At 34.0% G+C, this 25,969-nt stretch overlaps 1 protein-coding gene and 1 long non-coding RNA gene across 5 annotated transcripts in view; one reads left to right on the forward strand and one right to left on the reverse strand.

Annotated features, from left to right (window-relative positions):
* Positions 1 to 25,969, reverse strand: part of LOC146999071 (uncharacterized) — a 501,133-nt gene that overhangs the window by 299,606 nt on the left and 175,558 nt on the right. Inside the window, exon 1 of one of the 3 annotated variants that reach the window (XR_015040468.1) lies at positions 2,803 to 3,035. The exons of the other annotated variants lie outside the window; for them this stretch is intronic. This is a non-coding gene — a long non-coding RNA (uncharacterized LOC146999071). Of the gene's footprint in view, positions 1 to 2,802; positions 3,036 to 25,969 lie in introns of those variants that run through there. 3 annotated transcript variants of the gene reach the window in all.
* LOC118188260 (irregular chiasm C-roughest protein-like) overlaps positions 1 to 25,969 on the forward strand; it is an 824,083-nt gene that overhangs the window by 47,930 nt on the left and 750,184 nt on the right. The gene's annotated exons all lie outside the window — the stretch shown is intronic.

A 25,969-nucleotide genomic window follows, 5' to 3' on the forward strand; every position in this document is an offset into this window, starting at 1 on the left:
TTTTGGTCCCATTCCACAAAAAGACATTGAAGGTGCAGAAACTGACTTAATTCACTATTCTGCTGAGTTTCAAATGTAAACAAATGGCTGCTCCATTAGGCTTAAACAGCTTTTTAATTGTTGATGATTCTACAACTGTTGCATGCAGATTAACTAAAGGCAAAAACCACATAATTCAACGACTTTTAAAGCAAAAAATGCACATTTTAGCAACATATAAGAATAAAGAAACTGAGCTCGCCGAGCCAGCTAACAGAGTGGGAATATACGAACGTTGTTCTTCTAAGAGAATGTAACATTACGATTCATTCATTTTCAGAGATCATAACATCTGGTAAGTTAACCCACATGAGCCGAAAGATTATAGCTGGTGTAGGAAAAGAAAAAGAAAACCAATCTGTCACTCAAATTTGACAGCGACATGCACAGCACTGGATTTAAAATGAATAACGTAAATAATGCTAAATAATTTAATTCGTATCACTCTTACTGCGAAGCTTGTATTGCACAGCTAATTTTAGTAGCTTTTTATTTATTTATTTTTCGAAATTATAGATTTTGCGCTCTCTTTATAGCTTTTATGCAGATGTAAAGAATTTAGGAAACAGTTTTGATGGGAGGCTTCTGAAAAAATATATCCTGCAGGTTTTCCTAAATTTTATTAATTAGGATTTTTCATTAAGTATCCCAGGAATTCTTTGTAAATTAATTATACTGCAGGTCATTTCACTCAGTGGTCATGCACCGCCCTTTTTTACTTCTTTGCACGAAATAAAGGATGTATTGTAAACGCGAAAAATTTCGAGTATCATATTTCAAAGGAAATATCCATTTGGATCGTTCTCGAATCCTTTAGGACGTGTTTATTTATTTTTTTTTTCCCCCTGTGACGTCTGTACACACGGGCAGAATAAAAGACTCCAAAACGATTCCAAAAGATTTTCCAAAACGGATTGCAAAACGGATTCAGATGAGATTTTTTCCTGAGGTCTGTATTCATTACTTGTTACGCATGAAATGAAGGGGGAGGGGAAGGATTCTTATGCAGGCAGCCCATTCTTTGGGACTTGAATTTAGATCCAAATGCTAGTGTTCAGCTTACTGTTTGACTGTTGGCAGGCAGTGAATGTTTTATTGGAACAACAACATGGAAAATGGTTTGGTTTGGTTTATTTAATTACGGCAAAGCACACTAGGGCTATCTGCCTAAGGGGAGGGATGCCTTCGTGGAGGACTTTCTAAGGGAACTAGTTCGTATACACGTTCCACATGGGGAAAAACAAAACTTGAAAAATGAAACTTACGACAATTTCTGCAATTTTGAATTTAACAAAAGGATTTAAATTAAGCTTTAAAATAATTTTTAAGGAAAGAATACAATTCATTAACACAAAAAATGTAATTATTTAAAATCGGGTAAAACACAGTACAGCTGTCATCTATTACTTTAATTAAGAGATTAGCGAACAGTTACAACAAGAATTAAATTTTATGATTTAAATGAATTATTAAGCATGGAAATAACAAATTTTGAATATCGTGTAATAACTCAATTATTTTCAATTACATATTTTGGGTAAAATAGCAAAAGTGAATTGAAAATGACAGGAAAAAGGCTAACCTATAACAAATTTTTACGAGTTAATAAAACAGAATAATAAATCGTAGTAATTGATTTCTTAACTCATGCTTAAAATTGTATAATTCGTAGCTTTAAAAAAATTGCTATGAATTCTCGAAGTAACAAAATATTGTTAGTAGTAAAATTATATTGCTGAAGAAAGACTTGAGCCAGCATATTTCAAATTCGTAGTTATCTGCCACGTTTATTCAGGTATAAAGAACTGTCGAGTTCTCTCTAATACCTCGACGTCACTTCTGCAGATAATTGAGAGCTCTCGAAAGAAAAAAAAAAAAGAATCAGTGAGATTTGCATTCGATTGTATTTTACTTCAGATGTAGCATTTGGCAAATGAGATTAAAGTATTTACAGTGAAAATCCTTTGGAAAGAATGTTATTGCTGCTGATTAGTGTGTCTTATGCTTCCTGCTAGAAATTTTCGACTTCTCTTGAATTAGCTCTGAGCTTTGATTTTTCCATTTCATGCATTTGAAATTTAGCTTTTAAAAAAATTAACTTACATTAGCTATTGAAGTGAATTTAATAAAAACAAATCTAATACGCCCAAATGGGCGTTTTTTAACGGTTTGTGTGTTCTTCTCACTTAAATCATAAAATTCAGTTCAACAGCAATATCACAGAATATTTAAAAAGAGCATATCTTTAGAATTTCCGACACACAGTCTCGCGCGCTAGAGATAAAAAAATATTAAGATAAAGATTTTTTTTCGTACAGCTTTGCCATTGCTCGCTTTGAAATCGTTGAGTTTCTTAATGAAAAACTCGTAAATGCTTTAAAAAACGTGAAATAGATAATAAAACAAATTACAATTATGGGCTTCCAGATACCCATATTCGGGTCGAGACGTACATTATTCAAAATTGGATGGTTACCGTTGTTTTATTACAGTGCGAGAAACATATATACATTTATGCAGATTCTTCAGTATTTAATTTATTTAAATATAATACCGGACTCTAATATTTGGGGGGCAACAATTTAAAAAGTTACTCGCCGTTTATAGTGAATCAACGCAAAATGCCAAAACAAAATTAAGAGCCCTTCTGGGCAAACGAACCCTTTGGGTTAATAATTATTTTAATTATAAAAAGGAATCACTCGCAATTAAGTTAGGACAATTCCTGTACAATTACAAACATGTCTAAAATGACCGACATACTTGCTTGAATAATACTTGTTTTCAATCTGGAACTCTAATTCACATTCACGGCATTGCGGTTAAATCCAGATCTGCCATTCTTTATCCGTACCAAAGCTTTTTACATTGATCCAAAAATTAGACGATCCATTTCCGTGCCAAATCATTTGCTCCTCATGAATGGTTTTACGTTTTACACTTACGAGCAAATTCAAAAAACAATAATACCAAAAACTGTAGGCAGGAAATAAAGCAGAGAAAAAAACTGAAAAGCGTTGAAAAAGAACAGCCTAGCCGTCACTAAAAGCTTAGAAACCGCGTTCTATGCTTGGCAACCGTTTTGTTAGGTCCTCCCATGGCAACATGAATTGAATGGTGCAAAGCTGCGGTACCTGGGTACAAAGTTCCTCTCCAAATAATTCATTCCATCGCAGAAGTCCTAACTGTTAAGCACCCTTAATGGATTCCGGGCATTTTGTGCATATAACAGCAAACTTTTTTCAGATGCTTTGAATGATTAATATAGTTTTCACATGCCTAAGCACGATTGTTACGCTCCTCTTACACCAGATCCTGGACCAGGTTTTGCACCTCACAGATCCCCGGGAATTATGCATTAATGCAATTGGTTTTAGAGCACGTTTTGTGTTCCTTGGGCCAAATGTTTTCTTAAGTGAAGCATGTCGCGAAATTAGTCCGGGTTTTCAATCAATTCCCTCGCGTTTCAAATGAAAACGATTTATTTTGTATTCGGTATTCGGTATTCTGAGTCAAAATTTGAATCGCTTTCGCATTTATCCTTACGCACGATCACCGTTAATGGATTTAATATGAATTCCAAACTACGGCATTCATCTAAACCTTCATATAGCTTCACGTTTTATGCATTCATTTACCCCATCCTTTTTTAAATTATTTACGGATAAATGTTTAATCACATTACTCTATATCACATATTCTAGCTATTTATCAACTGCGTTATTTCAACTGCGGATTTATCTCTTAAGTAAGCATTCTGAAGTATGTAACTGTTAATAATCATGCTTTGATTTATTTAATTATGTTATATTTTAAGTGCTAGATAGGTTGTCTATAGTGCTAGTTATGTTATATTTTAAGTGCTAGATAGAGAAGATACATGTAAAAAATTAATAGAGCTATAATTTTGGCATATTTTAAAACAGAGCTACATCTTGTGATTATCCAACAAAGCCTTGAAGTTCAAGTTAAGGCAGATAAAATGTACACTTTCTTAATAGGAACCGCTTTGTTACTTCATTCTGCCTAATGTTTTGTTGAACATTTCTAGTTTTACTCTAGCTGATAGAGTACTAAATGTGCTAGATTTATATTAGCTAGTTTATTTTTAGCGCTTGCGTAGTTGAGCATTATATTGCTCTACGTACGATGCTGTAGCGACTTCAATGTTCGTATGTGCTACAAGAAAACACTGAAAATTATAAGTTATTTTAAATAGCTTAGGAAAACGCACGTATCATAGTACATATTTTTGCTTGACGTAATTATACATATTGATTTCGGTTATTAACTTTTAAGGTATTTTCTCTCTCCTTCCAGCATGCCTTCGTGGTGTAACAGTTAGCACATTGGGCTCATATTTGAGAGGTCCAGGTTCGTGTCCCGGCAAGGGCATTGCTCAGTTTTCACGTCTTCAATATCAAAATAATCTAATGTCTTTGCAGTGATGACCGAACTAAAGGGTGATGGATAATGATTCTTCACCACCAGGATTTGGTGGTTATGTCCCCTAATCCCTAGTCGCCCTTTAAAAGCGGGAAAATATAAGGTATTTTCTCCCTCCTTCCAGCCTGCCTTCGTGGTGTAACGGTTAACACACTGGGCGCGTATTCGACAGGTCCAGGTTCCCGGCCAAGACATTGCTCATTTTTATGTCTCCTGCTTAAAAATTACCTAATGGCTTTACAAACTTCCAAAAACATTCTACATTGTTATAAAATATGTTACGATTTTAGTAATACGCTTTGTTTCACTCAGCAAAATTTAAAGAAAGTGTTCTTCTGGAAATCAGTAACATTCAAATTTATTTATCAATTTCTGCATATCACAACAAGGCGTATCAAATGAAATTCTGTGTCTGTAACGGTAATATTAATTAACCTACAGTAAATGAAGGTGATTTAAGGATCTTTTCCTCCTCTTCTTGTAAAACTGTTATTTGTTACAATGGGTAAGATTTTTCTAGCCATAAGGCTTTGAAATGTGCCTTAGCATATTTCATTTTCCTCATTCAGGTAATCAAAAAGTGATTTTGACTCAATTAAAATCCGAAAGAATTGTTAAAGCCCTCCATGATAGCATCCGGTATCCTTTTCAGCTCAAGTAACCCTCGAGTGCTTTGCTATGATAAATTACCTACCTGGTCCTTAGACAAATAAAACTCGCGTGCTTCGATGTAATTAAGTAGCCAACAAACCAGTCTATTGTATATGAGATTTCAAGAAATGATTGCTTCTTCTAATTTTAATCCCTAAAAATGAACTTGTTTCAAACATCCATGTTTCGATTCTCAACAAAGTAAATTGCAAGCTAACCTTTCCTTTCCCCCCTTTTTTTGTGTGCGTGTTTTGTTTCCTTATATATATATTCTTACGAATTTTGTATTTAGATAGCTAATTTTAGTAGAATTATAATTAAAATTGTTGTATTTCTCCGTGCAACGCAGCGCGAGAAAAATTTTGAGAGAAAGCCATGCCGGAAAAGTAAAAATACAGGTGCACGTGAATTTCACTTTGAATAAATGGATATCTCGTTAATTTGTACTGAAATTTAATAAATGTAATTGACTACTCTGTTAGCCGTAACCGTAATTACATCCTGTTATTGCTTTCCAGATATCTAGAGAAGCAGAAATTACTAGAAATATCTTGCGACCGGTTGAAATCTATAAAAAGCCAGGGAGAGAACATCTCAGTTCAGTTGTTTAGTTAGCTGCTGTTGTTATTGTTGCGAATTCGGCATGAGATCGGATTAGCTTTCTCTTTAAACGCGCTGTGCATTGCGTTCTATTAAACGTTTTTAGTAGTTTGAAGTATAACTACTCATTATTACTGCGTAATATTATGAACATTTGTATAACTATCTCCGATAAAAATTCCAGAGTTGTGATACATTTCTTTTGATAAGAATAAATTTTATTAACCTGTTATCGGACTTGTGCATTGAATCTATTACGAACTCGTACGCACTTTGTTCCCCTTGAAAAGTCAACTAATTTCCGATCAATGACAATGATTACATGCATTTAATTTAATTCTCGCCTTTAATTTATTCCTTTTACAATCGAAATTTTGTTATTCAGTTCCCGTTAAAACATTTCTAACATTTTACTTTCAAGTTACTTCAAAACATCTTTCAAAATATAACTTACTAGTATGGATTCACTCTTTTAAGATAATCCTACTATAATTAAACTTAGGAGATAATATAATCAATTAATCATTATTGAGTAAATAAATTATACTCTATGTATATATACTATATAAATACTATATGTATATATGTAATATATATAATAGTATTTTCGTTTCGCAGTTAGTTAGAAGGATACATAAGCAACTTTATTCCAGGATAATTCATATCAACTCACTTTTGGTAGGCAAAGTCTTTATCCAATCATAATTAAATACAATAATTTTTATGTACACTGGTATTTTAAAGGTATGATGTAGGCATTTTAGCGAGGCAAAGCAGCGCAGTGTTGGCAGAGCCGAAATTAAAGAAAGGAACATGACGTAGTTACTTGCGAGCGGTAATTATACCGGGTATATGCAGAAAGTATTCTAAGGTATGATTGGTTAATTTTAGATTGTTATGTAACATGGAAAGATCTTGAATTTGAGAGAACAGATGAATTTAGAGGGGGAGAACACCAAATCTAGAATAGTTAATTTTGAGGTTGCCAATTATTTCTTAAAGCAGCCATCGTATATATATACTATATATATAATAGGGAGAAATATTGTAGTGAGCTCGCTAAAATATCGTAGTGAGCTAGCTAATATATAATATATATATGTATATATATATATATATATATTTCCTATTGATTAATTGATTATATTATCTCCTAAGTTTAATTAAAGTAGAATTATTTTAAAAGAGTGAATCCATACTGGTAAGTTATATTTTGAAAGATGTTTTGAAGTAATTTGAAAGCAAAATGTTAATAATGTTTTAACGGGGACTGGAGTTAAATCATCATGAAGAATGAAATTTCAATTGTAAAAGGACAAATTAAAAACATGTAATCATTGCCATTGATCGGAAATTAGTTGACTTTTCAAAGTCTACGACATTTCTGCAGTGTCCCTCGAGGATTAGTCCTGGTAGAATTTTTTACATTAGGTTAAATCATCAAATGGGGTGAAAGGAAGGGAGGAATGATGCAGCTTAAGAATTCTTTCTGTGAAATTTTGTTCAACTAAATAGTTAGAACTTGTCTAACGGGTTAATAATTATACAAAAGTTCTTTGAATAACTTTCTGGCTGTCAGCTTTTCACCAACAGCCTCGGTTTAATCTTATCACTGCAGTCGTGCCGCAATGCAAACTGTAAAAAATTTAACTTCTGCCGGAAAAGAATTGCTCTGTTATGTTTGCTCACACTGCGATTATCTATCTCTTAAATTATTCTCATTAAGTTTGCGATCTTTTGGGTTGGATAACGAGCCTAACGCATTGTGGGCGGTCGATTGATTCATTGCGGGTAAAGTGAGCCATAAACTGCATTCATTCAACCTCCTGCAGCGCATCCCGCTGCCTCTGAATGGGATGATGCAGATTTTGAACGAAAAGCAGCATCCATATGAATCCACACTTCACTGATCTTTTTATATATACTTTTAGGCACCAAAACAACCAAAAACCTGTTTTAAGTAAAAGTAACTGAGGCCAGGCAGCTTTCTGTAGTTACTCGCTTCTTTCAGTGTCGCGCCATGGAAACAACATTGTTTGAGCGTCAGAGTACGTAGGTTTTACTAAGTACCTACTCAGAATTCATTACCCTTAAGTTCCTATCCCATAATAAATAAGGGCGGGATGGGTTATTCCTTTGAAAAACGCTTTTTTATTCTAAAATACAGAGGAAGCTTTGTTTTGAAAAAACAGCAGCATTAAATGATAAATAAAAAATGTGTTTTTTTTTTTTTTTTTTTTTTTTTCGTGTTGTTAAAACGCATCTGTTTTGATGTATATCAGTTTTTGGGTAATTCTAAGTTTAATTCATTCCATTCATTCGGAGCACAGCATCTTCAATAAACACAGTATTGAATGCCGAAACAGCCTATATACCTAGCTTTTAGTGTGATTTATATACTTAATTATATCAATTGATGCATAAAAGAAATATTTCAACACTGTTAACCTAAGTCAGATTTAATCGGAGGGGGGGAATCACATATTTAGACCAAAGAGCCGTTAGACCCAAAGGAATATTTGTCTCAAAACGGCATATTATATCGTTTTATTTTGTGCGTTCATTCACTTTTCAGACTGTTGCCACCAAATATTATCGCCACGGATTCTATTTAGAGAAACTAAATAATGAAGTCTCAATGAATGCCTAAATGTTTCTCGCTTTGTGAAAAAACAACGGTACCTAGAGCCATCCAATTTTGAATAACGTAGTCCTCCAACCGAATACGGGCACTTAGAAGCCCGAATTTTGTATTTCGAATTTGTTTTATTATCTATTTCAAATTTTGTAAAACTGTAACAAATTTTAGGTGAACAAACTCGACGATTTCAAAGCGAGCTATGGCAACACTGTACACACACACACACACACAAAAAAAAAAAAAAAAAAAAAAAGAAAAGAAAAGAAAAGGAAAGGGAAAAAAAGAAAACATTTTTACCTCCAGCGCACGATACTGTGTATCGCAAATTCTAAAGATATGCTGTTTTTAAATATTTTCTGATATTGTTGTTGAATTGCGTTTTATGTGATTCAAGTGCAAAGAACATGATGATAAATAAAAGTAACACACAAAACGTAAAAAAAAAAAAAAAAAAAAAAAAAAACACCCTTTTGGGTGTAATATAATATCTGAAGGCCTTAGAGAATTTTCTTAATACACATTACTTTGCTGTTGTAGAACTTTTTGATATAACTTGGTTTAAAATAGTTAGTTCATGGATTATACATAAAACACTTTTCTTGTAAATAATTTGCTTAGCAATATAATAAGGATTTCTCGAGCATCAAAATCTATTCTTGGTGAGCGCGGTCGCGAAGTTACGCGCTAAACTGTTCACAGACCCATAATTAATAAAGCAACGTCGGTTTAGGCGAACTACCCATCGTAAAAGTTACATTTTATAGAAAAGAATGTAAATGACATCTGAAACTGAAAATTTTAGAAATATTCTATAAAAATGCATACTAGCATGGCATGCATATATTAAATACTTGCGAGGTTTTGAACGCTTTTCACTTGCAAATTTTACTTTCAAGTGTTCTTCATGGTATTGTTAAGTTACATGAATAATATCAAGACAATAACCAAAATCACACTATACTTAATCCAGCATATTGCTTGTTACTAACTTTCGAACTGTAACAATCTGGTTTAAAGATCTGCTAGGCTTGTAAGCAAAACTTACTTTAACATATCTTCAAAAGAAGTCGCTTGGCATGAGCGTCGTCGACCTAGAAGGTCCGATGTGAAATTTTAAAGTAATCGAATTTATTACAACTTTTCAATATAGGAAGAGGCCGAAAGCCTTTTGTTGATTAGTTGCTTGGCTTGCCAGTTGATTCAAACAAATCACCCGAGGTCAGTAGTAACCCTGGGTACTCGGGAGACGGAAGTGACGTCACAGAAAATGGGGCATGGCCATCTTGGATTTTCTCGAAAGTGACGAGTTGAAATGACGTCATATGTAAATTCTTTTTTGTTTTGTGGCAACGATAATATTTTTTCAGTTTTATTTTTCTGGCAGCCACAAACAAAAAAATATTGTAGTTTCCAGAAAAATAAAAAACTGTAAAATATTGTCGTTGCCACAAAATAAAAACGAAACAACACATGATGTCCTTCTAACTAATCATTTCTGGGAAAATCCAAAATGACGGAGGCCTGGCCCCCTTTTCTGTGACGTCACTTCCGTCTTCCGAGCACCCCAGGTTACTACTGAGGTCTGTCTTAGGTAGGATGTTTTTGTGAAAAACTGAAACTCCTCAACAGCTAATCCAAACCTGGGACTATCATAGCCATCTGATCATTAGTGGATGCACTCCGTTGTAAAAACATAACATCTGCAACATTTTAGCAACATCCGGTAATATGCAAATTAACTTTTTTCGGTTGTAAATCGGTTCAATAATGCATTGTTATTAGGTATGGTATCAAGCTCATTCAATTTGGAATATATCTATACTATATGCAGTATAGTATAGTATGGAATATATCTATACTATATGCAGTAAGTTTCCATGGTTCTTAAGGTTTCATTAATTAATCTCAGCTAGCTTATTTTTTTCATTTCTCATTCATATCACTTTTGTGCTGTGTTTTTTTATAATTCAGTTCTAAATATTTATTTAAAATTTATTTTCTTCTCGCTCTTCCGTGCCCTCACATAATCTGAATTTTAGGTCTTTTCAGTAAATTATAGCCAGTCGTAACAATTTTGCTTACGAGGCGTAAAATGTAACACTTTATTTGTACTAAAACATATTCCATTACCATACCAGTAACTGGAAATTCCAAATCTCCTTGTCACGTGATTCATTCGCGTGACAAAGCATCGTTTGCTGTAGACGAAACTGCAAAATCGGAGATATCGCTTATGTATTTCAGTTGAAAATTAAAACAATGTATTTTTTTAGTTAAGTCTGGATTCAACAACAACAATAAATAACATTTTCGGTTCAGATATTTGACTGCGACTAAAGAAAGAATTGTATTTTCTTCAATCTTATAAATGGAAATGGAATTAAAGTGTTACTGCATAACAGATTCTGAATCGATACATATATATTTTTTCCTGTTGTAGATTTTATCCAATACTGTTGTGATACCTACTGCGTGGTAAAATATGCTAGAACTTAAAATTAATTTTTTAACATGATCCTTAACATTATCTTTCATTACAGCACATTTGTAATACTGAAACAGATCTACCGTAGTTCGACCGATCTCATATGAAATTCTGCTTGCGTGTGTAATTGTGACTTATAATTGTTAATTCGTTAGCAAAGAAACCTCGTTCTGTTTTATGTGTTTTTCTTATTTGTTTGAGAATGTACTCATAGTCATTCGCTGCCCAAAATGCTCAGAAATGTTAAAATATATATATATATATAATAATAATAATAATAATAATAATAAAATTCTATAGTCAAGAATACAATTAAAATTCTAACTGTATGTTCTTTTCATTTTTAATGGCGACGTTCTCTTATTTTGAAAGTACGTGGAATAAAATCCACAGCCCGTAGTCAAGTTGTTTTTCCCGCTTTTTCTACACGTACAGTTTTAGCATGTTCTCGAAATATTTAAAGCGAACTGGATTGGCTGACGAGGCTGACGTCATTTCTTGGAAGCTCCGCCTTTCCATAGACTATAAAAGTCTATGGAAAAAGCTCCGCCAAAGACTCCGCCAAAGACTATAAAAGACAATTTAGCCGCCAAAGACTATTTAGCTCCGCCAAAGACTATAAAAGGACTCGCAAAAGAATATCGCGGGCTTTTTCTTAAATGTCACGATGCAGTAAACTTCATATAAAAAGTTATTAGTAATTCTTTTTATTTACTCCGGATATCTGATTTTGTAACTGCTATTTCTCCTGAATAATAATAAATTGATCCTGTTTTTTTTTTAAAACTTATCGTCTGATAATTTAAGCTACTACTAAAGCTGGTACATCACAAGGAGTCGGCAGGATAGGTGTACCCAAAGATCCAATGGAAGAGAAAGAACTTTTAAGTGCAAGTTGTGTCTGTTTTTTACAACTGAAGAATTGTGAATTGTGATACAGCTTTGTTTTGAGCGCGTCTCGTAGTTAGAACCGCATGATTTGGATATCGTCTGCTGGAAAGAAGCTGAAGAATTTCAATCATTTATGCTGTTTTTTTTTTTTTTTTTTTTTTTTTTTCCAATTGAAGAATTGTGAATTGTGATACAGCTTTGTTGTCGCATTTTGAGCGCGTCTCATAGTTAGAATTTTAATTGTATTCTTGACTATAGAATTTTATTATTACATATATATATATCAAGAACTATCAGATATAATAATGTTACGGGTTTTGTATTTATTTAGCTATTTTTAGTAGAATTTGTAATTAAAATTGTTTTATATTCCCGTGCAATGCAGCACGAGACTTATATTAAGAGAAAGCTACGCTGGAAAAATTAAAATACAGGAGCACGCGCATTTACCATTTTAATAAATAGATATCTCGTTATTGTAATCTTTTTCTATCGAGAAAATGCGAGAATGTTCTCGTGGATGCTTAAAAAGCTTATAAAAGTTGGAGGAAAACATATCAGTTCAGTTGTTTTCTTAGTTCTTGTGATTGATTGTAGCGAAGTCGCGGTGCGATCGGATTTAGCTATCTCAGCGTTTTGAATTTAGTTCTATTCAACGTTTAGTAGGTTAAAATATAACTGTGAGATATTGAGATACTGTACGAATATCTCTGAGGAAACTGTGCATTCATTTTATTACGAACCCCTACGCACGAAACAATAAGGATAAAATAAATTAGCTGCGCTTTTTGTTCCAATTTTAGATCCACTTTCGTTCGATATCTTGATCAGTGAATCATTTATTCTTTTAGAGTTCCAAGTATGCTTTTTACATGCTGTTTAACTAAGCAAATTACTTTAAGCATTTTATCCAGATACTATAGTTTTTGTTAAGCATACACGCATACATTTATTCGTTATTGTTTGGTAAACAATCTTTTTTTTTCTCGCGTGCTTTCTGCAATCAGTAATACGCCCGTTACCTTGAAAACTTAGGTAAGTAAGAGCACAATTTGTATGTCACGTACTCCATAAGAAAACTCAAGTGTAGTTTACCAGACCTGAGTATACTCTTCCGCGCGATCTATTTACTAATCGATATACCCTCGAAGTGCGCTTGTTGTACCATGATTCTTCATCCTCATAAGCGAGGGTTGGCATTCCGCTACGTGACAGATACAATTCCACCTTCTTAACTCCAGAAATTCCTTAACAACCCCATTCCCGGCCGCAAAGACAAGACTAATTTTCGGGACCGCAGACTCGGCCCCGTCCCTATTTGCTGGGGCGGAGGCGCTGGAGAGAGAAAGAGAGGGAGAGAGAGAGAGAAACGATCGGTAACACCACCGTGATCCCTGACACTGATAATTAGTGTCTACAGCTTGTGTAAACCGCTTCAACCCCTCCGCCTTCGCCCTGCATTGTTATTACCCTGTTTGTTGTAGCCCCTGCTCCGATGTCTTCAGTTTCCCTTCTGCTCGTTAATTACCTCCGAAGAGGGCGCAGTTAAAATGTTGCCCGATACGGATTTAGTGTTCCCAGAGGAGTTGAGAGGTGGACTTGCTTCTGGACGTTTTATCTCGTATATGGTGAGCGTGTAGTCGGACTAAAGTGAGACAGGCAGCGAATAATCTGATATGATCGATTGTTGGACTTGGATTGCTCTCTGGGGATTCTTTCGCTTTCGTCGTTTCGTATTTCATAATTACCTACGCATTGTTACATTTATCTGTGTCCAGTAAAGCCTATTGCGATTTTAAAAAGTTGACGTTTCGATTAAGTATTCTCTCCGTCCACGCATACCTTCGCAGCATATGAGCATTGAAAAATATCATTTGTATAGTACAAGCATACAGTGCGAATTATCAATCTCGTGGTAATTTTTATAATTACTTTCATATAAATTATGGCTTCCGGAAACTAGCTGTTATGAGTTACAAATTATAAAACTTTCACAATGGATTATATGCAGTTATGAAGTAATCGTGTGCTGAAAGAAACCAATTAAATCATGCAGAAAATATTTAATTTTGATTTAAGAAACGTTATATTTAAAACAAAATAACGCTTCATTTTGACCAGCAGCCATGAACTATCCAGCCCCCCTAAAAAAACTGAAAGCTATCAGATTTTATATTACTCCCAAAGAGGGTTTTTTTTTCTCCACTTATACATAACATACATGTTTCGAGTGCTTTGGGCTAAAATTATTTAAAAATAACATATCTTTAGAATTTTTGATAGACAGTCTCGCGCGCTGACAATAAACGTATTTTATTCCGCACAGTGTGTTGCCACTACTCCCTTTCCAATTCTTGAAATTCTTAATCAAAAATTCGTTCTAGTTTTACAACACATGAAATAGATAATAAAACAAATTCAGAATTCAAGTTTCGTATTTTCAGGTGCCCATATTCCGATGGAGGACTACGTTATTCAAAATTTGATGGCTACAGGTACCATTGTTTTTCCGCAGTACGAGAAACATGCATACATTCATGCAGATTCTTGATTCTTTAATTTCTTTTAAAATAATACGGGGCGATAATGTTTGGTGGCAACAATTTGAAAAGTGATGCAGCCGTTTATCGTGATTCGACGCAAAATGCTGTTTCGAGATTAATAGCCTTTTTGGGTTAAAAAAAAAAAAGAGAGAGAATTTCTTTTTCATAATTTTCGTGCTCAGTATTCAAATATGACAGTTAAAATTGTTTATTAGTTCAAGTTTCGAAAATATTTTGCAGCGTATTTAATTAAAGATTGGTGATTCAGGTATGGATTGCGAAGCTATATCTGTGTTTCAAGTCTTAGTTTAATCGTATTTAACGTTGTAGTTAATGTAAATGTGATGAATATTATCTCTTATTATTTTTAAATGTTAATTTTATGATTTATTTTTATAATGCTAATTAGTTGTAGACGTCTAATATTTTGACATGCATCTCATTTTTTTTAACTTTCTGCACAATTATATTGAAGTTATTTTGCTACAAAGCTATTATTTTTAATTAACTTAAAATCTTATTCTCATTACCATCTTATTACATAAGGAATTGAATTTATTCTCAAAGATAGAGGAACGAGGATAAAATTTATTTTTTGTCATGGCATAATCGCAGTTAAATAAATTTTATGTAACTATTAATTTGATTTATAGTTAGTAAGGCTGCATGATCATTCAGTATTTAAATGAAAATACATCCTCACAAATTTTGCATTGATTATTTCCAGTTCTTATTTTAAATAAATTCGCTTTATCCTAAATTATTAATTTAATAATTTTTATTAAGTTTTTATATTTTAAGTTATTAAAAATTATCTTAAATAGAAATCTTATCCATCTCCCTCCTGCGTTCTAAATACCCCCATTCCAGACTTGTTTTCTAAAGTATTTTCTTTGAAGCGGTATTAATTATTTAGCTGTGCTATCCAAAAAGGCAATTTCTTTCTATTCATATTTTCAATAGCGAATTTCATTTCGGCCTCAATCGAATAAAGGAAGTGCGATCGTTTTAATCTCCTCAATAAGTAATTTTCAAAGTCTGTTGATTAATCCCGTGTTTTAATTGAATTCAGTTGCTTTCATGTGGTATGTCTTACATTATAGCCAATCTTTTGAAATTTAATGTCTAGAGTTCAATTTGTCTTAGAGTATGGCATGGAAACAGAGAAACCTTTTGACCCTCGGAAGGTGGGATCTCACTTTCCCCGTAACTTGCACGCCTGTCTTCCTTTCAATTACCAATTTGAAACTCGGCTCTCAAACATGTATAAATAAAATCTCTTTTCTCTGACATGTGTGTCACTTTTTCAAATCTTTAATCACGTCTGTATGGGGGAGAGGGGCAGGAAACTGAATGGTAATGGAAATCATCCATTCAGAAAACCTTTTCAAATGCGTCGCATGCGTTTCAGAAATCCGCATCAAAAGAATCGAGAATCCTTTTATGACAGCTCTCGGGCAGCAATCCCCTTTACTCGGCCTTTTTGCAGCGACCAAGTGTCTTCGGCGTAGACATACAATACTGAAAACCGTGAAAAAAAGTATTAAAAAATGATTAGCCTGAGCTCCGGTGAGAACAGCAGGTCACCTGCCTTGTTTTGAGGAATCGGATGCTTCAGAAAAACCCTATCTTCCCGCTGGTCCGACCAACCCTAGATAGCCTGGGCGGTAGAGATGATGGCGAGCCCAGACCGGTCATACGAGGTCACGCTGTTGCATGCCGAGTTTGGTTTATACGCTCCCGGCCAGGTGGCAGCACGCGACGGGCCAGTTTTCAGATTGGGTTCGCACCCTCCCCTGCTCCTCCTTCTTTCCTACCTTTCACGGGACAGATGGTGTAGTCGGGAGCAGGTTTCTGAAGTAATAAGTACGGTGACGACAGGTACTCTTGAGAATTTTTTTTTTAACCGACTAGCAGTGGTAGCATTTCTTTTTCTCTATTCTTTGCGGAACTTTTTTTTGAACTACGGAATTTAAAGTAAAAAGACCACACGCATGAATTACTATCGAGCTTGTCATCTATTGCTAAGGTTACTTCTAAAACTCGGCCGATATGATTGACAAATCTGGTTCTGAATTCACAATTCTGGGTAAAATTTTATAGTTATCATCAGCTTCTTATCCAGAACACAAAATCCGTTTAAATCTCAAGTTACAGATAAGTTTTTGAACTTAAACACTATTGACATACATTTGCCAATCAACGGTCATCAGGATTTTTGAAAATTTGTTTAGATTCATCTGCCTTTCAGATTTTAGATGTAAAAGCCTCCATCAATTTTTATTAACTTGCAAAGTACTTTTCTCATAATATAGTACAAAGTTTTGCGGATTTTATTTCTATAAGTTATGTCAAGTAGAAAGAAAATTCCGAATCCCAATCTCGGAACTTACCCGTATACTTAAATATGGCATCTAAACTGCGTATTAATATTCATATTAAAATCCCTTTAAGAACAAGTTATATTCGGCTTACCCAAGATGATGTTCTAAGCAGTGCTTTTATGCTGTTAGTTAAAAATTTAAAGAATATTCATATTTCCTATTACAGACACAACACCAATTGTCCAAAAAACTTCGATCCATTTTCCGTTTGGATCGAAAAAGGTCTGACATTTCTAGATATTTAACCACCATAACATATATAGGCATATAATGTTCTAATATTCTTTTCTATCATTTTCCATAAATTTAGTACTCTATAAAAAACTTGTATCTATATTTTTAATACTTATGTCTTTTTATAGTTAACTTTTCCTCAAATCTCATCTTTTTCGGTTTTGTCCTTCATTCATTATAAAACAGTACCAACATTACGAAAAGAGCAGAAATGTCATAGTTGTCTAAAGTGTATGGTCAAATGGCGTAACAGCTGTTTTTAATACTTATTTGCTCTGTTGTAAAATGTCAGTCATACATATATATTATCATGTCAAAAGCCAATTTGTGTTATCATTTATTAAAAATTAATTTATTTTTTAAATGTAAGAAAAGTATAATGCGTTTTACTTAAAATGAAAATCATTGAATGGTTTTTATTAAGCTTTTATTTTGTAAAAGCTTCAAAATTCCTCGCAGTCGAAGCTAATTTTAAAAACGCATATTATACTTTTAGTCACATTATAAGGTATTTCTTCCGCCTTCCTAGCAAGCCTTCGTGGTGTAGTGATTCTGCACGCTGGGCAGGTATTCAGAGGTCCGCGGTTCGATTCCCGGCAAAGGTGGGTTGCTAATTTTTCATTTCTCCAGCTTCGGGGAAAAAAAAAAAAAAAAAAAAAAAAAAAGATACCTAATGCCTCTACAACATATATAAATACATCATTTCCAAGATCATTACATTTTCAAAAGCTTTGTTTCATGCAAAAATTTCGATGGCACGCCACAGTCACATATTAAATTGCTTTTATTCACTTACATTTGCTGAAAACAAGATTAAAAAGAAAAGAAAAAGGCAAAAAAAGAAAGAAAGAAACGGGGGGGGGAGAGGAATCCATCTTCATTGACTAGCGACCGTCAAAGGCGGATTCAGAAATGAGCGCGAGCAAGTTAATAACTAAACAAGCAAGTTAATAACATAAATTAACAGCAAGTTGGAAACTAAACAAGTCAATCGCTTAACAGTTTACCTGTTCATCATGGAGAAGGAGCACCGAGACCCAGCTTAGAATTCCATATACGGTTAATTGCTGCAACCACTGGAGGCGACTCAAGAACCCTCCGGTTAACCCAGGGCGACTTATATGTTCACACAATCCGGACTTTGGATGCAAGTCATAGGTGGACGTCTACGCATCCATCAACAACGAAAAGAAAAATTCATCATAGTCCGTCCCCAGTGACTAATGTCGACATTTGGGCCAATTTGACTCTTTGAAAGCAATTTTCAAACCAGCTTATAAGCTAATAGGTATTTTTCAAAAACAGTGGTTTGTACAATATCAGGCTCATCCTTGTCACGACCACGAGACATCCGTTCTGCTTCCAAAACAACTTGAATTATGTGGTAAGTCTATATGAATGTATTCTGATATTTCGCAATATCCCGTAAGCCGCTGAAACTCCGAGGTCCACAGTTTGGGACACACTGGCTTACGAGCCAATTAAATAGCACCAAGGACATCAAATTTATCTTAGAGTTTCCCAGACACTTTAGCGTGACAGCATTTAATTAAATGAAATTGCTTGCAAACGTTTTACTTTCTTATCAAAACTTAAGAAGAATGAAGACATTTTTTGGCTTCAAAAAATCTGTTTTCTAAATTTGATTTAAAAAAAATAAACTTTTCTGATTCCAAAAATATGTAACATGTTTAGGTTTGAAGTGTAAATTAAGATCAAAGATGTAAATTAAAACAGTCATGCCCCTATTTTAAAGAGACAATTTGTAGGGTCTTTAGGTTATTTTGAAGGAGACAAGAAAAATGAGCCATTAGGTTATTTTGAAGCAGGATACAAGACAAATGTGCAGTGCCCTGGCCAGAACTCGAACCGCGGACTTCTCGAAACACGCGCTGAATGTGCTACCGTTAAACCACGAAGACATGCTGGAAAAGAGGGAGAAAATGCCTTATATACTCTCCCTTTTATAAGGAGCCTAGGAATGAGATGACCCAATCGCCAAATCCTAGTGGTGACGAATTATTGTCCACCACCTTTTAGTTCGGGAGGCATTTGTAGAGCCATTAGATTTTTTTTATGCTGGAGACGTGAAAAATGTTCAATGCCCTAGACGGAACTCGAACCGGGAACTCTCGAATACGCTGTGAATGTGCTACCGTTACACCACGAAGGCATGCTGGAAGGAGGGAAAAAGTGCCTTATAAATTTTTAAGAAGTGTTTTTAAAAGAGCTTTTTAAGTAAGATTTGTCAATAATTTTTTTAATTATTATTCTCTGTCTATATCAATAGTATTATGTATAAACATTTCATAATTGCTGCTTTACAAAATTTTATTTAATAACGTGAAAAGGAAAGGTCTTTGCTAATGTTTTAAATAGCAGAGTAGGTACTACAACTAAAAAATGAAGTAATTCTGGGATTTCTATTTCATTTACTGTAGTGTATATGTTTCTGTAAGCAAAGAAACTCTAATGTATATTCCAGAAAACGAAACTGATATTTTATGACAGAAATATGCCTAAACTTAAAAATGCGTTGCAGGATTACCAGAATTAGACTTCTTGTTCGAAAGTATCTCGCGTTGAGATAAGAAAGAAACAGAGTTTCTTCATCTGTTACCCATTTTTTTAATCACGTGACCCTTTTGAAGATTGTGAGTCCATTCGCCTTGCTTATCTATAAATTCATCTAGATTACATGAATCACTAGAACTCAGCCAGTTGCTACAAAGTTAATCATAGACCTTGCCGCTTTCACTATATTTCGCTGACATTTCGAAATCTTGCACCCGCTTATTTATTCGATGCATCTGTGGCATTTTAAATACACCAGCATTATTCTGAAATATTTAGGAGCAAATATTTCACCTCGCTAGCAGACTTGGGTTGACACAGCATTTGAACGGTTAGTTCACAGGGTGGCTAACTTTTATCACTTGACTTATCCTTAGGTATTCTTGGGGTGATTTACCCCTGATTTATCCCGCACGCTTCAACAAGTTGTTTATTAACAAGAAAAAAAAAGTGTGCGTAGGTGTGGCATGCAGAGCAAAAACGAGTATTTTCTTTTAAAAGCACCCCGCCCTTGAACTTAAGAACTTGGCGAGATTTCACTTTCGTCCTATACGCCTTGATGTAAGTCTTGTTTATTATGATTAGAGACTTTTTAACTTTTATTTGCTTTTCCGGATACATAATAGTGTTAGTGAACTCTTCAAAGGCCTGCCAAGTGTTTCAGAAATGTTGAATTTGCCTTTCTTTTGCTAATGACTCAAGTCCTAGCAACTCTTCGTGCTCTTAAAATAGTGAGCGAACATCCCCCTAAATAATACACTAGAGCTTCTTTTTATTATATAAATTCAATAGCAGCTATTTCGAATAATGCATTTATTCGAATAACCTATGGTTAGTAGTATTTCTATATTCCAGTTTATCTTGCTTACTCAGTTTTTAGCAATAATGATATTCTTGAATGCATTTTAAGTAAAATTAGGTGGGAAATTTAGCTTTTTAGTTTAACATAAATTCCATAAAGGAAGAGAAAGAAAAATATATATTTGTAATTCAAAAAATGAATACACTAATTTTTTATTTTTTAAATACTTTTAACCTATTTAGCCAGTGTCCCTTGGTTGAAGTTAGAAAAACGCATAGCAACGTAATGCATAACGTGAACGTATAATTAGTTAGCAACGTAAATGCGTAACGTGAATATTCATATAAAAATTGGAAATTAGAAAATAAATTCATATTATATTATAAATAGCCATTGTGATGCTTTCAGTACACCTGTTGTGTACAAACTATTAAGAATGGTAAAAAATTACTTGGAAATACACTGCAAAAATGTGTATCATTTATTGAAATATTTAATTTTTTATTATAAGAGTTTATTCATTTGCATGATTGTTTTAGACTTAATAATAAATTTTGATTCACTTGATTCAACCGTAAACACACGTGCTTGAATGTGATCGCTAAAGAAAAGACTTCCCACTCTAGTATTTTTCTGTATAATACACTTGTTTATATTATACTAGAAAGCCCGGTGGTCATACGAAATGACCGTTATTCTAGGTATTATAAATTGTAATTAAAATGATTTGTGCGAAGGTGTCTGCTAATTCAAACTGAATTACCCAGGGCTGGCGGCAAGGACGCCCCTTTGCTTACTGACCCACGGGGTTCCCCCGTTCTACTTGCTTAATTGCTTAAAGTAGAGAGCAATGAAGGAACATTTCTTAAGAACACTGGCGGTACATTTCTTAAGAGCCACCGCTAGCTCAATAAATAAAGGTGATTTAAATAATAAAATGTTTATTCACATGTCAAAGATCTCTTTGTACACGTTTCTTGTGTAGATCTTTCCATCATCTTTAGGCTCGCCTTGCAGAGGACCATCCATTATTTTTAATTTTACTTCCGTTCTTTCACGAACTCTTGAACAGACAACATAAAGTTGACCGTGTCGAAATGCAGGCACAGGTAAAAAAATGCCAACGCGCTTAAGCGTTTGGCCCTGGGACTTATGGATGGTCATAGCAAAGGCAAGTTTTACAGGAAATTGTCTACGTCTCAATTGAAACGACAACCCTGTGCCGTGGCAACTTCACTCCTTTGGCTAGTACAGTTACGCAAGCAACCAATAAACTATCGGAGACAAACAGACACTTAAGCCGCATATATATATATATATATATATGGGGTGAAGTAAGATCATCTCCGAAACGACTGGCTCCCGAGCTTAGCGAAGCACACCGTTGGATTCCGCAAGGTCCGTGGCACGCCATTTTGACCATTCGTGTCTTCGTGGGACTTTAATTAGCCGAGATATTAATTAAAAACTAATGTTCCCCTACGATTTCCCTACATTTTCCACTTTTTTTCTTGGGTTTTCTCTATTACAGGGATTTCGCTACGTGCCAAATTCTTTTTTCTCGAATATCTACGGAACGGCGCCGAGTTGAATTTCGAGACGCGTATTCTCGAATTCCAAAAAATTCTCCGAATCCATCGATAACGTTCTCATCTTTGTACGACTTTAATCGGCCGAGATATTAATTAAAAACTGCGGAAACGTTCATTTCCGCGCTCATTTTCCCGAGTGGCAGCAATAAACTATCGGCGGCACGCACTTTAGCCGCTTATATAAAAATATAAAGATGACTGACTGGCGAGGACGGATAGAACTGCTTTTTAACTGATTTTTTTAATAGCACATATGATGAACTTTATTTTATATTATACTGAATGATTTTTCATTTAATAAAGGTGAATTTTACTCTTTCCGTTTATAAGCACTAGCAATATTGCGTCTAATTTTTTAGAGTTGAGGGGTGGAGAAATAACTGCTATGAGCTTTGTTCATTATTTGGATCAATATGCATGTTTTGCAATCTGATGTTCCGCTGTTGATATATACGTAAAAAGTAAAACGACTTATATATTTTCACAAATATTATGCACTGCTAAGCAAGCTCGCATCAGGGAGGAATATTTATCACCAATTTATTAAAAAATAGTAAAACTAAAACGCGTTAAAGTGAATAGAAATGTTCTGTAACTGATATATAAGATTGTGCGTGTGATTGTTGAAATGTGCTGTGATAAGTTAAATTAGGAAAGCATTAATTTGCCTTTCGCAGAATTTTATCTGGATTATTTAATCTGTACAGGGTGCAATAGGAAAGATTAATTTAGCTTTCAGGGACGATAGAACGTGGCAGAAAGTAAAAATCTTCCTAATATCTATCATTAATGAAGAAGTTTGCCCCAAGAGAGCTCCTGAAAAGTGTAAATTCATCTCTTTGTTGTCTTTGTAATGCATGTACTGGAGTTAGTGATCGTTCATTGAACATTTCTTGTAAATAAAAAATTTTATTTCTTGTAAATATCCATGATTAAAATAACGTTTCCATGTTCACATTTCACATACTATCACCACGCATTGCATTATGAAAATTATTACTTTTGTCATGTTCTAAGACTTCCTAGCACTACACCATCCTTCCAGTTAACTCAGCATTTTGTTGATCATAACATGGGGTGTATTTTTGCTCTTTGTTAAATATTCCTTCTTTTCATTTTAATAATTACATTTATGTATGAACCATATTAATCATGTTTAAATTCCTTTAACAAATACAGTGATTACAAAATTCTATTACGCAAAAAAAATAAACATATATGGACGTAAATATTTTACTACCACATTTAGAAATGTATAACATTTCATATACATCAGTCCGTTTCGTTATATACACCATTAATTGCTCGATAGACGTTTTGATATATGTTGAGATATATGGTCGGCGACGATATTCAGATTCGGTCCCTGCATTTTGTAGCAACTCCGGAGTTGCGGTTTCAATTACGCTTTTGGCTGCTACTATAGTTCAACCGCCTCATCCGCAAGCATGAGCGCAAACACGCATGTGCCATTCGAACCGAATTATTCTCAAAATAGGTTGGAAAGATGCGGACTTTCTTTCCCTCGAGCATATAATTCTCTCTTTCCGGAGAAGAGGAGAAGCCTTTCACTTCGCCACAAGTAATAACGCCCCTTTTTGGACTAATCTAAGTGTTTTGGCAGAATGCCAGCCAAGGTTGTGTTTGAGAGGTCGAACTATACTGGTAAAATTTTAACTGTAAAGAATTTTCTTAGTGAAGAAGAAATCCACAGCTGTACGATATAGATTTCGTCTAGGCGGGACTGGGTCACTCCTTAAAATCCATCAGTTGAAAAATTCCTGGATTGGACGGGAAGCGGTGCTAATGAGCGGAGATAAAACTTCTTTTCTATACACAATTTCAACATGATAATTATTTCCTAAGCTTAAAATTTCATTATGGATTAAAGTTGCAGGTTTCCGCCATTCTTTTTAGATGACCCTGTATTTGTTTCCTTGAAATACAATCTCCAGTTTTCGAGTAATACTTTTTAAACCTGTAATTATAAGCGCATTCTAGTTACTCAGCTAACTCTAATATTTGAATACTACATTTGGAATGCAACTACTCAATAGAGCTGGATGATTCTTTTCTGCATAATGTAACCTAAATTGGATGTACTCTTTGAAGATGAAATTTGTATCACTCTGTTATTATGTTAGCATAATACATTATTCGTCGAAATCAGCAATCTTATCAGCTACCGAACTCGAGAGATTATAAACAGTATAATCTACGATTCAACTCACATTGGCAGAACTATCATTATGCGCCAAGTTATGGTAAATCTTCTACAAGAGTCAGCATTAACAAGTATGGAATGAAAAGTGAGGTGTACATTAAATTTACCTTACCTATTTAAAGCCTTCCAAAATGGCCTTTAAAACTATCTATTCCGTTATCCTCCAATATTTCTGTGTCGCCCGTTCAGCGAGATTATATCCTCCCCTTTTCTTCCCAAGTTACAGGCGGAATATAATTAAGCAGGAAGTGATAGGTATTTGTAATTAACTGTTGTAAGATCTTGGACCTTTGAACATTAACTTGTTTTTAACGCTGAAATTAACGTCTACGGGAATAATCATGCCTCATAAATTCTTGGAGTATCTTCAGGGAATTTTATTAATGTACCAGAACTAAATGTCTTCCTCTTTTTTAAGAAAAGAGGGTAATACCACAAACTACGCTTCGAGAAGTGCGGTGTTAAAAGGAAGAGCTTTGAAAGGGCTATTTTAACGTATTTTGTTTTAAGTACACAGGGCTAGAGGAATATGCAACCAAAAATAAATTGTTTATTGCTTTTAAAGTACCTACCTTCTGTAGGTTATATTTCCGCGGGAGGTTGAAAACATTCCTTAAAATTTCGAAAGATTATTTTTATTATTTATTCTTACCGCATTATCACGTATGGGACTTGAAAAATGGCGCCATTACGCGAAAGAATATCTTTTATTTATCTTCAATGAACCCTTTCAAATTGCAGTTCTTAGAGTGTCACAATTCGACAAAGGAAAAAAAAATGTTGAATTTAAGTTTCAAGTTTAATTAATCTGTAATTTTTCGACAAATTCAAAAATTTTAAAGCGATAAAGACGTTTCTTAATGATAATTTTTAGCATCATTTTCAGCATTATTCCTTCAACTGATATTTTTGGAACACTTGCATTCTATTGTAATTAATAAAAAATTCTTCTAACGCCATACTTTATGTATTGGAGTATAGAATCTTTAAAGAAAAGTCATTTTCTTTGCTTGAATATCAAAAAAGTAAAAATTAAACAAGTAATATTTATCAATAAAAATATTTCGAAGATCCGAATTTGAATCTGTATCAAAAGATTATTTATTAGCCAAAAAAAACTTTAGCTCAGAAGAGTATTAGTCTCGAAAAGTTATTTTGCGTTGAATCATTTTTCAGAGTGTTGCCACCAAATATTATCGCCTTGTATTATATTTAAAGAAATTAAATAATGAAGAATCTGCATGAACGTATGCATGTTTCTTGATTCTAAAAAAACAACGTCACCCAGAGCCATCATATTTTGAATAACATAGTCCTCCACCCGATTATGGGCAGGTGGAAGTTCAAGTTTTGACTTTTGAATTTGTTTTATTATCTTTTTCATATTTTGTAAAGCTTTAACTAATTTTTGATTAAAAAACTCAACGATTTCAAAGCGAGCAGTGGCAACATGGTAAGGGAATAAAACATTTTTATCTCCAGCGCGCGAGACTGTCTGTTGGAAATTCTAAAGATATGATGTTTTTAAATATGTTTAGCCCAGAGAGGCGTCGCCCAAATAATCTCTATATGTTTTGTGCGTGTAATCACTTTCGCATTTCAGAGTGTTCAAATGTTAAATTAGTCAACTATTCAAACCATTCACTGACTGTCTATCAATAGCTGAAATCAGTTGGTTACCTCCATAAGTAACCAACTTCCATAAGCCCCTTTGGATGTAATATAAAATCCGAAAGCTTTCAGATTTTTAATTTATTTTTTTTAATGACATCGAATTCGCCAATCGACGACGAATTCGCCAAAACACGCATTTAAAGTGAAATTCAGTAAAATGGGTAACTTAAAAATTTTTGCGGCTAATTT

This window comes from Stegodyphus dumicola, chromosome 1 (assembly GCF_044657685.1).
Source record: "Stegodyphus dumicola isolate Sdum_Otavi_A_Nest chromosome 1, ASM4465768v1".
NCBI classification, from domain to species: domain Eukaryota; kingdom Metazoa; phylum Arthropoda; class Arachnida; order Araneae; family Eresidae; genus Stegodyphus; species Stegodyphus dumicola.